This window comes from Rhinolophus ferrumequinum, chromosome X (assembly GCF_004115265.2).
Source record: "Rhinolophus ferrumequinum isolate MPI-CBG mRhiFer1 chromosome X, mRhiFer1_v1.p, whole genome shotgun sequence".
Taxonomy (NCBI): Eukaryota; Metazoa; Chordata; class Mammalia; order Chiroptera; family Rhinolophidae; genus Rhinolophus; species Rhinolophus ferrumequinum.
In genome coordinates, this window is record NC_046284.1 from 108,424,811 (window position 1) to 108,435,157 (window position 10,347).

Below are 10,347 nucleotides of genomic sequence, written 5' to 3' on the forward strand. Positions count from 1 at the left end.
GGTGGGGAAGGACAGATGTCAGTAGGGGGTGAAAACTGAAAATCTCTCGTAGGGGTATTAGTATCCTGGGCTCCTGGGTTTTCTTTGGAGTGGAAGGCTCTGGAGGACACAGCACAACCTGGCAGCCATGGAAACAGGTGTCTCATATGTTGTATTCATTGCTCTAGAGATCAGTGGTGGGCATCCACCGGAGGGAGACGTGGCTGACTTCAATGCCCAGGGTGACAGCCAAACAGTCATTGCAGCCAGATCCCCTATGCTACAGGGCTGGAGAAGCAATGCCCTCGCAACTGCAGCCAGAGAGGACATAGCACGGGCAGCAGGCGGCTTAGCATGGGCTGTCTGCAAATACCTTTCACTTCTGCAGTTCGGAAGTGCAGTGGTGCATAGACACAGCATCCTGGGTTTGCTTGGGCAACATTGGCCTCGGAAGCAGACTTCTTGGGTTGGAATCTTGAGACGGAGGCCCTGGAAAGGGCCATGGCATTTCCAGAAACTCTCCTTTTTTGCTGGCCAACAGATGGTGGCTCTAAATCTGCAGTGTAGTCAGGTTAGAAAAGAAGAAAGTATTTAGAGCACTAGTAGAGCCATTATTTGAATAGTATGGAACATAATGGTTTCTTTGGTAACCAAGCCAGGGAGACACCCACACAAAGTTAGAATGCATTGGGCTCATTTCTGTTCCCTACCCCACCCCCAATCCAACAAGATTAAAATAGTATGAAGAGAAAAATGAGATTTAGCAGCATTTCATACAAAAGGGGATTTGTCGCCTATGAGGATGTATTTATTAATGGCCTGTGTTTTATCTCATGAGCAACCAAATATAGCAGTTTTTAGCTACGGAACTCCGTTTTCATGGTCAGTCAGATAGTTTACTCTACTTTCTGTCCATACTTCAGTGCGTATATATAGATAGGACACTGAGAACTATAAGACAGGGAAAAATGAGAAACATTTAACCCATTGTACACTGCACATATTCTTAATGCTAACCAAGCCAAGGCAGCGCTTTATAAAAGGCAAAATGAATGAGTTTGAAAGGAAACCATTTGCCTATTAAGAACAATTTCTCTTTAGCTCTATGAGTAATTTCTCTTTTAGATGACCAAGTTCCAAATCCCTACTCTGGGCGAGGGTTTAAAAGTGTCAAATAATAGGATTCACATGCAAAGAGTTGAAAGGAAAAGACCCTCCTAGATTCACAGCCCTGTCCAGCAGAATTTTCTTTGATCATGGAAATGTTCTATATCTGCGCTATTCAATGAGGAAGCCACTTGGCCACACGAAGAGATTTAAATTTTAATAAATTAAAATTAAATTTCATTTAAAATTTGGTTCCCCAGTTTAAAGGAAATGGCCATATGTGGCTAATGGCTGCTGGATTAGAGAGTACGGTTAGAAGTTCAGAAAGAAAGGATGATTTTCATTACTGAAAATTCACCGAATAGCAATTTCGTTCTTCCTGTTTCAGTTTACTATTTTTTTTCTGGTGTCAGCCTCGATCATCTGGAAGTCACCCCCAAGGTACCAGAAGTAATGTTTTACTTACCAGTTCTAATAATAGCGTTTCCAAGGGGCTCCAGGCACTCCACAAACAGCATCTCATTAATTCCTCCAAACTCCCAATGGGACGGGTAGGGAGTGCATATAATTATGTTTAATTTGATAAAAGAGGAAAACAAACACTAGTCTAAAATGTAAATTACTAGCAGTGAAGGGCCTTCTGGAATCCCACAGTTGTCTTCTTTTGCTTTCTTTGTCCTTTTTTTTAAGTTAAATCTATTGGGGTGATACGGGATAGGAAAATTACATAGGTTTAAAGGGTACAATTCTGTAATACATCATTTGTATATCACATTGTGTGTTCACCACCCAGAGTCAAATATATTCCCTCACCATATATTTGACCCCATTTACCCTTTACTTTACCATCCGCCCTCCCCCCCACCCTCTGGTAACCACTAAACTGTTGTCTGTGTGTATGACTTTTTGAACTTATTATACTCAGTGAAATAAGTCAGACAGAAAAAGTCGAGAACCATATGACTTCACTCATATGTGGGATATAAAACTGAAAAGAACAAAGGAACAAGACAAAGAAATAAACAACAACTCTTTGTCCTTTGTAGCAAGAACTTAGTGTTTTCTCCTGTCAGGGAAAAACAGTCCTCAAACATGTTAAGATTAAATGAAAGAGCTACTAGATCCAGTTAAACATAGAGTATTGTTTCATTAACATTAGGTTAAAACAGCTAAATATTTATTTCCTTCTCATTCCCATTCTAAGATTTTTGGACTGTACTTCTGAGTAACCAAGATATTTAGAATATGCTATTTGACAAGAGTAGCAAACTCTCCTCAACTTTTGTTTGCCTTCCTTTAAGATTCTTGCAGGGATAAAATATGCTGTTATTTTAAAATGGTATTTCTTTAGACATGGTTTTTATGAGAGTGACCTGGTAGCATAGTGGTATGCTAACCAAAGATGCATAGGAATTGAGGAGCTTCTTAAAACCCCTTTATTCATACCATGGATATTTGTGAAGCCCCCACTGTGAGTCAAGAACTGTGCTTGGGACTGTGTGTACAAAGTCAGCAAAACCAGACAAGATTCCAGCCCTCATGTTGAAGGAGCTGACAGACATTAATCATATAATCAAGACACTATAAGTACAATTGCACCTCTAGCAGGTGCCACAGAAGAGGGATACCTGAGCTTATAACACGGAGAGTTGATGCAATCCGAGAGACCAGGGATGGCTTATCTCAAATAGGGGTCAAGAACCAGAGGATGATTAGGGATCAACTAAGTAAAGGGTGGGATGACGAGAGCATTCTATTTAGAAGGAGCAGCATATACAAAGGACCTGAGGTATCGTGGTGCATGGTAAGCATGAGGGACTGAAAGAAGGCTACTGTTGGGAAACACACAGAGAGAAAATGAGTGGGGTGCAAGATAGGGTTGGAGAGGTTGGCAGAAGCTAGACCAGGCAGCACCTGCAGCCTACTTTAAAGAACTATATTTTCACTTTACAAGCAGTCGGTACCATTGAAGGGTTCTTGGGGGAGGCGGTACAGCCCATGACACAATTACATTTTCAAAAGGCCACATTGGTTGATTGTGGCAAGTGGAGAACAGTATAGAAGGTGGTCATATCAGGAGGTGGTATGGAGCTGGTTTAGATTTGCAAAAACTATTCATTCTTTGCACCTGGATTTATTCTGAGCCTTTTGGGCAGTCTCAGAACGTGCACTTAAACATATTCTTCATATATTGCATGAAGTCTTTTGGTCTAATGGATGCCCTTACTTTTATGATAGAGCTAACCACAGCCGTGGTGGGTGGGGGAGTGGGGGAGCTTCTAGCCTACAGTGTTGCAGGAATACCTTCTGGGACTGATGATTTTAGCATCTTAGGGTCTTTTCTTTTCCCTTCTTTGTTGCTAGTTTTCTCTAGAAAAGGTAAACACCGTTATTTCCTCTTTTACTTTGATGTCTTTACTCCTTCAACATATGCTGAATTGAAAGTACTATTTCAAATTCCTGTCCTGCAGGGTTTTTGTCTTATTGTGTTCCAGGCTTTTGAGACCAACTACAAATCTAATACAAGGGTTTCTGGGTTCATGCTTGACATATGATAATTTCCGATGATTTATAATAATGAAAAAGGAAAACGATCCTGAGCTTCTATTGTGCCTTTTTGTGTATCTATTATAGTAGGTGTTTATTCTGACTTGCATTACAGTTATTTACATACACACATTAAACTCTTTCTACAGCCCCACCCACCTTCCCTTTTACCTCCCACTCATCCTTCGGATTTCACATCATGGTCACTTCTTTAGGGACGCCTTCCCTCACCTCCCTAACTAGGATGCTTCCCTATCTTATATTCTTCTGTGGCACTGTGATTACTTACACTAACTCCTGTGCTGTTTCCCAGTGTCTGCCTGTTGGATGGGATGGGGAGATTGCTGGAGGCCTGGATGTGAACCTTGGCTGTACTCGCCATTGGGTTGGCTGCACCAGCATAATGCCTGTCACAGAGGAGGCATTCACTTTGTGTTTGCTAATAAATGAATAACTACACTTACATGAATGTCCTTGGGGTCAGGGAATTCTTTTCATGGTTGACCTGCTTATTTCTCTTAACATTTAAGAAATTGATGTAGGCTTCCAGCAGATTCCCGGGATACCAGGCCCCCATTTCAACCTGGTGCATGCTTGTTTCAGCAGCTCCTGGCCACTACTGCGGCCCCAGGTAGCTCTCATGGACCCAAGTGGTGTCCTTAGCACCAAGCTTCTGGCAGACTCCGATGAACTGCAGTGCCTATAGACTCCAGTGGCCACAGGCTCCCGATGGGCTCTTGCAGACTTAGGCTTCTGAGGGTTCCTGTGGCACCAGGCTCCTGGTAGATTCCTGAATACTCAGGCTTGCAGTTCACCCTGGTGCCAGCCAGTTGCTGTGGCTCCTGGCAGTTCCCATACCATCAGGCTCCTAGCATATCCCAGCTCCAGCCAGCCCCTGTAGCCTTAGGCAATTCCTGTGGATTCAGGTTCCCCATCAGTTCTCTTGAACCCAGGATCCAGGTGGGCACCTGTGAACCCATGCTCCTCGGCAGGCCTACCACCAGGCCCACCCCACAGACCCGGTCACTGGGCTGGTCCTTGTGTACAATGCACCAGGCTTGCCCACCTGCTGACCCAGGTACTAGACCTGCCTGCCCAAGGATTCCAGCAGCAAGCCCACCCACCAACACACCAGATGGCCCACCCAGAATCTCTGGACAGGTTGACTGGTAAAGGGCTTTGCCTACCATGCCAGTCTGTAAAAACTGGAAGAGTTGTTCAGTTCCTCACATGTACAGACACCATTGCAAGGTCACAAGAATCATGAATAATAAAGACAACAGGACACCACCAAAGGAAACTAACAAAATGCCAATGACTGATCCTAAAGAAGTGGAGATCTGTGAACAGTCTGACAAAGAATTCAGAATTATCCTCTTAAAGAAATTCAGTGAGCTACAAGAAAACACAGACAACCAAATTAAATTAGGAAAACAATGCCTGAACAAAGTGAAAAGTTTAACGAAGAAATAGAAACCATCAAACATAACCAAACAGGGATCCTAGAGTTGAAGAATGGGAGAAAATATTCATAAACCATCTATTAATATCCAAGTTATAAAAGGAACTCATACAACTCAATAGCAAAAACCCAAACAATCTGATTAAAAAATGGGCAAAGGATTTGAATAGACATTTTCCTAAAGAAGACATACAAATGGCCAACAGGTACATGAAAAATACTCAGCATCACTAATCATTAGGGAAATGCCATTCAAAACCACAATGATATATCACTTCATACCTGTTAGAATCACTATTATAAAAAACAAAACAAAACAAAACAAGAGAAAACAAGTGTTGGTGAGGGTATGGATAAAAATAAACCCTTGTGTACTCTAGGGGGGGATGTAAATTGGTGCAGCCACTATGGAAAACAGTATGAAGATTCCTCAAAAATTAAAAATGGAATTACCCTATGATCTAGCAATCCTATTTCTGGCTATATATCCGAAGGAAGTGAAATCATTGTCTTGAAGATTTATCTGGACACCTCTGTTCATTGCAGCCTTATTCACAATAGTCGAGACATGCAGACAACCTAAATGTCCATCAACAGATGAATGGATAAAGAAAATGTGGTATATGTTTACAATGGAATATTATTCAGCCATAAAAAGAAGGAAATCCTGCCTTTTAGGGCAACATGGATGGACCTTGAGCTCATTGTGCTAAGTGAAATAAGTCAGATAGAGAAAGACAAATATTATATGTTCGCGTTTATATGTAAAATCTAAAAAAGCTGAATTTATAAAAACAGAGAGTAGTGTGGTAGTTACTGGGCCTTGGGAGTGGGGGAAATGGGGAGGTATTGGTCAAAGGGTATAAACTCCCAGTTATGAGACGAAGAAGTCCTGGGGATCCAATGTACAGTATATGGTGATTACAATGAACAATACTGTATTATTTATATATTTGAAAGTTGTTAAGAGAATAGATCTTAAATATTGTCACCACAATAAAATGATAATTATATGAGGGAATGGAAGTTCTAAGTAACCTTACTGCGGTAAACATTTTGCAAAATATATGTGTAACAAATCATGATGTTGTACACCATAAACTACATGTTATGTGTAAATATCTCAAAGCTATAAAAAAAGAGCTGATGTAAAATCTGTATGATCGACTTCAGTCATCTCATATGTAATTTTCAGCAGAGATGCTAATATTCAATTGGCTATAGCTTGTCACTTACTATAAATATATTAAACACAGTCCATTTAAAATGGAAACAAGATACTAAACAACATGGAATATACAGGAATATAATAAAGTGGTGAAGAGCACAGACCTTCAAGCTAAACTGTTAGGATTCAAATCATGATTTTGGGGTTTACTAGCTGCATGGCTATGGGCAAGTTATTTAACCTCTCTTGCCTCAATTTCCTCATTTGTAAAACGAAGATAATGATTCCTACCTCAAAGTTATGAGATATAAATGAGTAAGTTTATGTAAATCATTTACAGTGATGCCTTGCTTAGGTGTTAGCTGTTACTGCTTTGTGACTGTTATTAGGAAAAAGGACAGGCTATGCCATGTTCATGAGGCCTGTATAGCAAAGACGGTCAAGTTCCTCCATGGCTTCTTTGTTTTCTTTTTTTTCCGTTTCTTTTCTTTTCTTTCCTTTCCTTTCTTTACTTTTCTTTTCTTTCTTTCTTTTTCTTTTTTAAATTTATTGGGGGTGACTTCTTTCTTTTTTTTTTTTTTGAGAATGAGGAGCTTTCAATGTTCTCAGTTTATACCTCTGTCCAGTAAATTGATTTGATTTTTTTTCAGTTCCTACATTTTCATATCATGCAGATGGTAATGGAATAATATTGTTTTCCCACCAGTTTACTGCAAATGCTGGAAGGCCAGAGAAAACTAAGGATATTGAGATGACACGGACAGTGTCAAATTGTTTTGAGAAACTTTAAAAATCAGTGTGGGAGGGCCCCAAGGCTGCTGAATTAGGCTGCCCAGGGCAAGTGAGTAGGTGTGTATGTGTGGATTAGGAGTGGTGTGGAGGCTACTGGGTTGGAGGCAATATGTTTATGTTCTTACGTTTTAAACGTTGTACAGGAGGATAATATATACACAGAAAGGCACATACACATCATCATAACTGTACAGATTGAATTTTCACGAGTGAAGACCTTCAAGTAATCCACACTCAGATCAAGAAACAACATCACCAGCAGCCCAGAAGCCCTTTTCAATCACTAATCCCCCACCATGAGTCGCTATCCTGATGTCTAACACCATAGATTAGTGTTGCCTGTTTCCTGTTTTTGTTCTTTATTTAGGTAAAATCATACAGTATATACTTCTTTGTGTCTGGCTTTTATCCTCAATATTATATATGTGAGATTCCTCCATATTGTTATGTGTAATTGTATATCATTCATTCACAGGCTGTATATTATTCCATTGTGTGAAAATGTATTTCCCATTCTATTGTTGGTGGGCATTTGAGTGGCTTCCAGTATGAGGCTACTGTGTGCTGCTATGAGCATCCTAACACATCTTTTAGTGCACATATGTGTGTGTATTTCTGTTGGACATAATGCCTCAGAGTGGAATTGCTGGGTCATAAGGTATGTGGATGTTCGGCTTTACTAGATTTTATGTGTATTTTTTACACTCTAGAGGTGATTGTATCCTGGCAAAAACTGAGAACCACTGATCTATAATATCTACCCAAAAGGAAGGTTTAAAGCCACACTATCAAAGCATGGATGAGCTCATTAAAGATGTAATATTAAGAAGATGAACTACAAGGATCATGCAAAAACCGCGTCACAGATAATGCCAATATCTGTTGCTTCAATAGTTAGTTTGCCTTTTCCGTAGGGGGTCGAGGTGGGTAGGTTAATGCTAGATCCTGGCTCTCATTTTCTTTTCTCCCTTGGTTTGACCCTGATTTCTCTCAGGTTCAGCAAAGTGGAATGCCGACCAAGAACTGAGACTGAGGGAAAGCATTGCCAAGTGCTGTTAATTATTAATGAAACGAATTTGCATCAAACCAAAGGGGATTAAAGTGGCTTAAAATGAATAGCAAGTTCTTGATAAGGCTTTTCCTATTCTCAGGTGACTGGAGTGATGCACTGGTGTTGGAGCACATTAATTTAATAGAAGCACCGCTCCCCCCAGTGTAGCTTGGAGCTGGATGTAAGCCCAGCCCAGGGACAGCAGGCTCTGAAGCAATTTCTGCTTATGTAGCTATGGTGAAACAAAATGACGAGAGCACAACACGGCGGGCTGAAAAATGGCTTTAAACATGCCTCAAAGCAAAACTTCCTTTCACTACCCTACCGTAAGCACTGGGGAGAGAAAAGGACCTTGCTACCGTGTGAAACTTAGATCAAACTGTAGCTCAGCTTTATGGACTGTATGACCTTGGGCAAGTTACCTAACCTCTCAGAGCCTTTGATTTCTTCATCTGTAAAATGGGGTATAAACTGCCTGGTTCACAATCGGCACCCAGCAAATAGCAGTCATTATTGCTCATGCGCTGCGAGAGACCCTGTTGAGAATATACCCGTGCCGTAGGAAAGAGCAATGGAGAAAAGGTGGTGCTCTAGGAGCTCACCTTTGGACAAATGGCAGGCCCATATTGAAAATGGAAATGTTTCCTGCTGCTACAGATTCAAAAAAGGTTGTTGAGTCTATGTAAAGCATAAAGGGATTGGCTACTAGAATTTTCTGTTAGTTCATTACACACAGGCACACAGATTTGCCGAGGGAAAGCTAACTAAGTTTAAAGACTGGTAAGAATGTCAGGGGCCTCAGCAGGGTATTCTGGACAGGAGAAGTGTTACAACAAAGATATACCTTGAGGGACACTAACCCCACTCAAAGGAAAGTCACCGAGGTGGCCATGTCCTCCTTGGCCACAGTTGACTAGACGGTGGTGAGTGTGAGAGCTGTGGCCCTTTAGTCTATCTTCCTCATCTTTTAAGATCTAGTTCAAGGGTTATCTCTTACAGAAAGCTTTCCCTCACAGTTTGGGCCATTAGGATAGAACCGATGGGGGGCTGTGATGTGATGGGAAGGAGCTAACAGGTGGAGGGAGAGCCTGGTTATTCTATCCAAACCCTAGTCACCAACTGATGTGGAAAGAGCAAGGGTAACAACAGTGTAACATTTATTGAACACTTATTTTGTGCAAGGCATTAAGCCGAACAGTTCTCAGACATGATCTCTTATGATAACCCATTAAGGGTTATTTCCTCCATGTTAGAGATGAAGAAACTGAAGCTTCATTTAGTTCAGTGACTTTCCAAGCTGGAAGCAAGCACAGATCTTTTTGTTTCTAGTCCCATGCTCTTAAACCACCCCCTGCACAGCCTCACCATGGCTGGATAATAATGCCAGTGTGGTACGAGAGCTGGGAGCTGCTCTGTTGTTAAGTAGAAACCATATTCAGAATGAGCGTGGTACCATTTTTGTATGTATTCCTTGTATTTGGTTATTTAGACTGGATTATTTCAAGTTGCGAAAAAATTACTCTTGTTCAATTGGTAGCAATTCATTTGTTTCATGACTAAAGTATCATTTTTTTACATTTGAATAACATATAAGTAAATGAAAGAAATTCCTGTAGCAGTGTTATTAGACCCAGGACCGTATAATAAACATTTGAAAAACATTTGGTAGTTTTTAAATTGGCCAGATCACTAATTGTTTAGTTCAAATAGCCCTTATGTGGTGGGTGAGTAATAGCATAATCTGTACATGCAGAAGTGAAGGAGACCCGAGGAGGTTAATGTGTGCCCAGGTTCCCCCCTGAAAGAGATAACGCAGGCTCGGAATTCAGCATCGCTAACGAGTCATCCAACCAGTTCCCTGGTACTCAAAGGAAGTAATGCCTGGAACGGTTGCATATGTTACAAAACTATTTCAATACTTGAACTATATGCTCTTTGGAGTTAGATTTACAGACAAATCAATACTATCCTAAACACTCCTGTTCTATAATTTCAATGCTGGTAGATTTCCATTCATTCATTCATTCAACGTATATTTATTTTGTAATTATTATGTGTAGACTTTGGGTTTTATTCTGGAGACACAACCCCGGGCAAGGCAGAACTTACATTGGGAAGTGTAGACAAGTAAACTGCAATTACGTGGGGCTGATGAGAGTCCTGATAAACACACACACTGAAGTGGTGGGATGTGTGTAGCTGTGATGCATGAAGCTTATGTCTGCTGGAAGAGCAGTTCTG